General features: G+C 45.1%; 1 pseudogene; it reads left to right on the top strand.

Moving 5' to 3' along the window:
* Positions 1-3,083: 3,083 nt before the first annotated feature.
* On the top strand, positions 3,084-5,682 carry LOC132680402 (large ribosomal subunit protein eL20 pseudogene; annotated as a pseudogene).
* The last annotated feature ends 2,535 nt before the right edge of the window (positions 5,683-8,217 follow it).

The raw sequence follows: 8,217 nt of genomic DNA on the forward strand, positions 1-8,217 counted from the left end.
GAAAAATCTGCTGATAGTTACATACAGGGAGAATCTAATGATGCTATCTTCTTTTCTGTTGCTGCTTTAAAGTTTTTTTCTTTATCACTACTTTTTGCCATTTTCAGTACTATGTGTCTTGGTGTGGACCTCCTTGAGTTGATTTTCTAGGGGGATCTCTGTGCCTTCTGGATGTGGATATCTGTTTCCAGATTGGGGAAGTTTTCAGCTATTATTTCTTCAAATAAATTTTCTGCAGCCTTTGCTCTCCTCTTCTTCTATGATCCCTATAATGCAAATATTATTACGTTTGATGTAGAGACTGAGTTCCCTAAGACTTTTCTTAATTTGCATATTTTTTCTTCTCATTTGGTCAGCTTCATTACTTTCTGTTACTTTGTCTTCCACTTCATTAATTCATTCCTCTACTTCATCTAGACTGCTCTTTATTCCGTCAAGTGTATTTTTAATTTCATTTATGGTATTCTTCATCTCTGATTGGTTCTTTTTTTCCCCAGAATCTTAAATATTCTGTATTTCATTTCATTACATTGTTATTGAAGTGTAGTTGACACAGAATGTTATGTTAGTTTCAGGGCTACAGCACAGTGATAAAACAACTCTGTATGAAAGGAACTTGATAGATATTTTCCCAAAAGAGACAACATTCTGACAAATGTACCTGACTATCAATAATGAGTTGTGAAAGTAAAAGAAGCTTTTTAAAAATTATCAGTGATAGAAACATGCTCGTCAGGTATTCTAGATATTGACATAAACTATCTTTTTAATCTCTATAGAAAATGAACTTACACATTTTTGTCATAAGAGGCAAAGATTTGAATCTGAAAAGTGTGTTCTAGAGATGTGTCGGGCAGTAAAAAAAGTACAAATACGTTATTTATATATAGAAAAAATTCAGGCATGAGCAACACCATCTGATGGGTTCTTTTTTAAAAAAAATATCTGTTAAAGATCTCATTGATGTCCTCCACTCTTTTCTCAAGTCTAGTGAATATCTTTATGATCATTATTTTAAATTCTCTTTAAGTCATATTATTTACATCTGTTTTCCTTGGGTCTCTTGGTCTGGTTTGGTCCTGGTCTTTCATTTGGGACATAGTTCTCTGTCTCCACATTTTGTCTAACTCTCTGTGTCCATTTCTATGTATTAGAAAAGTCAGCTATGTCTCTTACTCTTGATGCTAGTGGCCTTAAGAAGAAGAGGTCCTTAGTGCATGGCAGTGCAGTGTCCCCTAATCCCCAGGACCTGGTGCTTCAGGGAGTGCCTCTTATGTGTATATCATGAGCTGTGCTGTTGCATCCTGACCTCTTTTCCCTTCAGTCCATGTCTCTTTGCCTGTTGTGGGCAATATTTTTTCCTCAGAAGGGGTGGGGTGTGTTTTTACAAGGTGTGTGCTCATCTGCTTGTGAAATGAGACCTGCTGCTACTGCTGGCACTGAAACTGAAATCCTGCAAACCTTGTTGGTCAGGAGATGTGGTGTTGGCAGGGTTTGTGCCAGTCTTCTGGGGGAGGGGGCCTGTAGCACCAGGACTAAGGCCAGTGTGACTGGAAAGGGCAGGTCTACTGATGTGGGGGGTGGGTGGGCATGGCTTGGTGTAAACAAGTTAGGTAATGAGTGTCAGAGGTACACTTGTTACTGTAGGTGGCCGCTGTTTATGCTGCTGGGAGCAGGAGGTAAATGGAATGTGCCAGTTTGTTTGTTCCTGGAGGGGGCTTCTGTGATCTCTGTCTCTCTGAGTCACACTCTGAGATGAGTAAATCACTCTCCCTCCCATCTGCCCCAGTGTATTTCAACTGCTGATTCTGGGCTGTTTTTGCATGGGCTGTTGTGCTCTTTAAGGGTGGCGACTTGGCTTCCTAACACCCTCTGGGCTCTTTCAGAGCTGAGACCTCTGATTTTTTAAAAAAATCCCAGGTTTCAAGTTCTGCTGGTTGTACAAACTCACTAAATTTGGCCCCTCTCACTTTCAAAGCCAAATGTTATGGGGATTTGTCTTGCCTGTGTGGGCTCCCTTGTGTGAAATTTTGTTTTTCACCCTTCTCTGTGCTACCAGTTCCCTCCCCACCATGGGTGGCCATGGTCTGTTTTGTTTCCAAACTGTGTCTTCACCCTTCCTACCTTCCTCAGTGTGGCTTCTTCCCAGCCTTTAGTTGTGGACTTTGTTCTGCCTGTCTTAGGGTTATTTCCTAGTTATATATGCTGATATGAGTGTCACTTAGTTGTATCCATGGGATAGAAGGAGCTTACGGGTCCTTTTACTCTGCCATTTTCTCAGTCTCTCCTATCCTCATTTTTGGACATTGTTTTTTTGTGGGGTGCCTGGTAGCTCTGTCAGTTGTGTCTCACTCTTGATTTCGGCTCAGGTCATGAGCTCACAGCCATGGGATCAAGCCCCATGTTGGGACCCCATGGAACCTGTTTGGGATTCTCTCTCTCCTTTTGCCCCTCCCCTGCTTGTACTCTCTTTATCTCTATCTCTATCTCTCTCTCAAAAAAAATCTTTTTTGGGGGTGCTGAGGTGGCATTTGGTTGAGCATCCAAATCTTGGATTGGCTCAGGTCGTGATCAACCAAATGCCACCTCATGATCAACCAAATGCACTGTACATGGAGTCTGCTTGAGATTCTCTCATCCTCTTCCCCTTTGCCCTCTCCCCTGCTCCCTGCTTGTGCTTAAAAAATATAAAATAAAAATAAAATAAAAAAAATCTTTTTTATTTTCATCTTGGGTGCTTTCCCTTATCCTGCCTTCCAGATCACTGATTTTTCCTTTTTCATCCTCTAATCTACTGTTAATTCCCTCTTGGGTATTTTTCATTTCAGTTATTATATTCTTCAAGTCCTTCTGAGATTTTTGTCTTATTCTTCTGTGTGGAACATATTGCTCTGTCTCCTCATTTTGCTTGACTTACTGTGTTTCTGTGAATTAGGTGAAACATCTACTTATCCTAACCTTGATGGAATGGTTTTGTTTATCACAGGCCATCCCCTGTGAATACTGTGTGTTCCTGGTGACTTTGGTTGGTTGGCTGGAGATGTGGCTGTCATGGGCTGGGGGTCCCAGGCTGCCCTGTTGGGATGGTTGGGACTGAAGTAGGTGTGGGCCAGAGTGGTCCTGGGACCCTCTCTGCAGAAGGTACCTTGGCAGGACAGCTGAAGCTGAAATTACAAGCCAGGGTATTCCAGGGTACCCTGTGCATGGCTGGAGCTGAGGTGTGCACAGGCCAGGGGATTCTGGGATCCTTTGTATAGATGGTTTGTGCCAGAATGCTTAGAGCCAAGGTCAGTGTACCCCCAGTTGCTCTGCACTGGAGGGGTTCCCTGGCAAGTTGTCTGGAGCCAAAGTGATGTGGGTCTGGAGAGTTGCAGGGTGCTTTGTCCCTGTGTCGCCTTGGTGAAACTGCCATTAGCTGTAGTAAGCATCGATCAGGGATGTCCTGGTGTGTGCACCATGGTGGGGTGGCCTTGGTGGTATGGCTGTGACTGCTGTGAGCTAGGGGCCTGGGGCTCACTGAGGCAGCAGGCCAGCTATGGCACTGGGCCCTGCTCCTGTCCATACTGTCAAGGTGGAGGGGGAATGTAAACTGTGCTGCTCACTAGTCCCTCTAACCTCGAGAGTGTTCCCGCAACTCTCCTACCATCTGGCAGGATTTTAGGGTTGGTTTGTTTATATTCTAGTTGCCCTTTTAAACTTGAGCTTTTTTTTTTTTTTTTTTTTTTTTTTTTTTTGTGCTCCAGGGAAGAGGGATCTCCCAGCCTGTGGGTAGCATCCCTCCCGAGTGCAGTTGGCAGCGTTGGGGATGGGGATTCCCCTTGTCGCTCAGTCTCCGTCTCTTGCCATTCTCTCTGGGTTGTTTATATCATTTGTTGTGCAGAAGCTGTTCAGACAGCCCTCGGTCCTTCTCCAGGAGGAATTGATCTACAAATGGGGGTAGATTTGGTATACCTGTGGAGGAGGTGAGTTCAGGGTCTTTGTGCATTGTCATCTTAGACTAGAGCTCCAAATTTGTCTCAGTTTTTAAAGTTTGCATTAGTTAACAAAGCAAACAAAAAAGCCCCAAGAATAGTGAAAACACTGTGCAGACCAAACAGTTTTTGACTGAATTAACTTCTGTCAAGCCACCTCTCCCTGCCTGGTAAGCTATGTTGTGTTCCCTGGAAAGTCATTCTTTCTGGTGAGACATTTAGGACAAGTCTTTTTTTTTTTTTACTTAGCTAAAAACTCTCAGGATTAAGTAAATGGGGGTTCTTTCAGTGGACAAATGCTTTACAAATAGAGTCAGAGAGCAAGCGTATCCAGCAAGTTGCTTTAATAAAGTTTCATCCAGTCCTAAAACAAATTATTCTTTTGCAATTAACAGTGTTGGAGTGAAAATGGCTCTCACTCAAATAGAGACCTGGACTAATGCCAACTGGATTCACGTACTTTTTTGCGTTCCTCCCAGTGCCTAGCACAGCGCCTAGCACACAGCAGTTGCTCAGTAGGTGTTGGTTTGATGTGTGAGTGAATGAATGATGAATGGATGGATGAATGGCTCTTTGCTTGGCTCACAGAGAAGACCGACATGTGAATTTAGGCTGAGGGACAAGGAAGGTCTTCTCTAGGCAATTCCAGAAAAAGAGAAAAAAAAAAAATGAGGCTTCTGTGTTCATTCACAGCCTCATCTGTAATAATTGAAATATCATTTGTTTCATGTGTGGTTGTTGGTTTTTGTTTAATTTAATGTTTTGGTAATGAGTTCTTAAGCACTGAACTATTAGCAATGTTGTTACTAAGAGTAAAATAAGTAATAAATGGTAGTAGTTTGATTTTTAATGAACTTCAGGTGTTGTTTTTTAGCTAGAAAAGGGCAGCCTGCTCAGAATAGTCATGTTTTTGGAACATTGCCGCCCCCTCGTGGATTCAGTGGAGAAAGACAAGAGTTTGAAGCCTCCTGCTCTTGGCTTAATGGAGGCAACTGGCTTTTCCAGTTCAACAAATACTTTATTCAGGGGCTGAGGGTAGGATACAGATAAGAATATTGCATACTACTCATCCTCCAGCAGCTCACAGAAACCACAGAGCTCAAAGGGACTTTTGAGACGTTCGTTTTCAACCCCTGGTCCTCAGAAGTCTGGTGGGAGCGGTCCTCTCTTGGGTGGCACTTGAGAGCGGACAGTGCGTCATGATGGCACACTTTAGGGTACAAGGTAGTGGAGTGCTGCCTGCCCACCCCGAAATGCCGCACTCCACCGTTGTATCTCCTGCGAGTATTTGCACCTAATCATGTCATCGTCAAGTCCCGCTTCTGGTACTTTGTGTCTGAAGATGAAGGCTTCAGGGGAAATTGTCTACTGTGGACAGGTGTTTGAGAAATTCCCCTTGTGGGTGAAGAACTTCGGCATCTGGCTGCGCTATGACTCCCGCAGTGGCACCCACAACATGTACGGGGCATATAGGGACCTGATGACGAGGGCGCCGTCACCCACTGCGACCGAGACATGGGCACCCCACACCCCTCCCTGGGCTGCTGGATCCAGATCATGAAGGTGGAGGAGATTGCAGCCAGCACGTGCCACTGAGCAGCAGTCAGACAGTTCCATGACTCCAAGAATCAAGTTCCCACTGCCCCACCGGGTCCTGCGTCGCCAGCACAACCCGCATTTCATCACCAAGAGGCCGAACACCCTCTTTTAGATGCAGAGCCTCCCTGGCTCCCGTTCTGCCCAAATGAATTCAATGGGAAAACAAAACAAAACAAAAATCAAACAACAAAAAAAGGGCTTCTTGTGAAGATAACAGAACACCTTTTTCTCTTTTCTTTTCTTTTCTTTTTTATGTTTGTTTTGAGAGAGAGAGAGTACACAAGCAGTGGAAGGGGCAGAGAGAGGGAGAGAGAGAATCCCAATCAGGCTCCCTACTGTCAGCGCAGAGCCCAGGATGGAGGGGGCTCCATCTCAGGAACCATGAGATCCTGACCTGTGCTGAAATCAAGAGTCCCACGCTTAACCCACTGAGCCACCCAGGTGCCCCTAATGGAGAACACTTTCAATGAAAAACTTACTTCCATAAGTTTTTCTTAGACTTGAGATATCTGCTACTGTTTTTTTCTAGTGGGTGCTATAAAATAAGCAATTAATGAACAGCTATTTAGAAGAACCCCCCCCCCCCAAATATGGCAAGAGATGTTCATATAGTTGGACAACTCTTCTTTGCAGAGATGTATGTGCCTCACAGTGATTACTTATTGTTATATAATGTATAAACCTGATATTACTTAGTAAGGTAACCTTAGTGAAGGGAAGACATGTGTGCTAGATCATAGCTTGGATAAGGGTTTGAAGTGAATCCTTTCTTCAGGGTACTTTGAACCAAAGCTGTGACTTCAGGAGCTGCCCCTTGAGGGTGCTCCACCCACGTGGAGCACTTCTCAGGGGCTGTTTGTAGAATTTCTAGGTGGAGGACGTGGCCTGGTCTAAACATAGGCATCTTTTCATTTTAGGAACAAATCCAAACAGTAGGAACTGAATAATCCAGGTCCAGCAAATAGTGGCTGAAGAAACTGCGTTGGGGTCCAGCCTTGGTGATGTGAGTTGTGAGGTAAGGTCAAGGTTGTTTGTTTGATTTTCATTTTATTTTTTTCCCTTTATGTCATTTAATCACCCATACTTCTCTTAGGTAATATTCTGCTGAATCTATTTATCTATTTATTTAAAACAATGTTTATTTTTTTGAGAGAGAGAGAGAGAGAGCACAAGCAGGAGAGGGGCAGAGAGAGAGGGAGATACAGAATCTGAAGCACACTCCTCCACACTGTCAGCACAGAGATGGATGCAGGGCTTAAACCCACAAGCCGTGAGATCATAACCTGAGCTGAATGAAGTCAGACGCTTAGCCAGCTGAGCCACCCAGGCGCCCCATGCTGCTGAATCAGTTTTAACGGCTCATTGGTTTCTTTGGTACTTTCTTAATGTTTATTCCATTTCTTCTTATAGAAACAACACATGTGCAGGAGTTTTAGAATAGTGAATATGCTTGGCGGGCTCCCCATTTCTGCATGTGGGTCCAAGGCTGCCTGTTTCTGCCTCTGGTGACTGGAGGTTGGATGGAGAGTGTCACCAGAAACACCTTCTGGAGTTGGGAGTATAGGGCCTGGAGGTTGTCTGGCTCTCTGTATGACCCTCTTCTTTTCCCTGAGCATAGGTCCCTGTGGCCTCTGTTCCTCAACTTTTCTTTGGTCAGCTTCCCTCTGTTAGAGCTGAGCAGAGCCCTGCTCCTGTTATGCCCAGAATTTGTGATCCCCAAAGACCACTAGGGAGCCGAGTCCAATGTAAAAACAAAAGAGCCTTTATTCAAGCTAGCTCGAGCTCAATCCCCTACCTGCACCTACGCAGAGGTGAGATACCAGGGAGAGAGAGCGAGTTTCAAAAGGACAAAGGTTTTATTGGGGCCTAGGGGCAGTTGGTGAGGTAATGGCTATGGCCTCAGCCGATTGGCTGGGGAAGGGTCCGAGTCCTGTTAGGCAGGAGAGGGGGGGGTGTTACTCAAGGGGAGGAGGTGTGGTCAAGGTGAAGGACACAGAACAAGATGGTGTCCGCTGGTGTAGGCCCGCCCTTTCACTCCCTGCTCTCACTTTGTCCCCCTGCCCTCTCACCTAGCCAGCCTGCAATGTCAGTCCTTACTGGGGCTCCTTCCTTAGCCCCATTCTACAGGTTCTCTGTGTGTATTGGGGGGAGGAGGTGGTGCTTCCTTTAGGAGGGCTGCATTGGTGCTCCTCGAGATCAGCCTGCCTGCTGCTGTAAGCTTGGCCATCTAGAGCCCTCATCTCTGCTCCAGGGTGCAGGCTAAGTGTCCAGTCCACAGTCATGACCAGGTACTCCCATCAGAGACTCCTCTCCATTTCTCAAACCATTTAGGAGTGGAGCAGACAAGTCCACTCCAAACTCCACCATGCCTCTGCTCCCCCAGCCTTGGGGAATCCCTTTCTCTTCTTTCTCTGCCACCACACCCCTCTGCCTCTTGAGCACCTGCAATTTGATTCTGTAAGTATGGCTTTTCCAAACAATATTCCTGGTGGTTTTTTTTTTTTTTTTTTTTTTTGTAGGCTCCAGAAACCCAAAGAGGATCCTATACTACACCTTAGGTCATCATCATTTGGGCTCATTCAGAATTTGGTGGGGTAGCACCAGAAGACACTGAGCCCATCTCCCTTTGATATTTCCCTATTCCCCA

The sequence above is a fragment of the Panthera onca genome, chromosome A1 (assembly GCF_046562875.1).
Source record: "Panthera onca isolate mPanOnc1 chromosome A1, mPanOnc1 haplotype 2, whole genome shotgun sequence".
In the NCBI taxonomy this organism is placed as follows: domain Eukaryota; kingdom Metazoa; phylum Chordata; class Mammalia; order Carnivora; family Felidae; genus Panthera; species Panthera onca.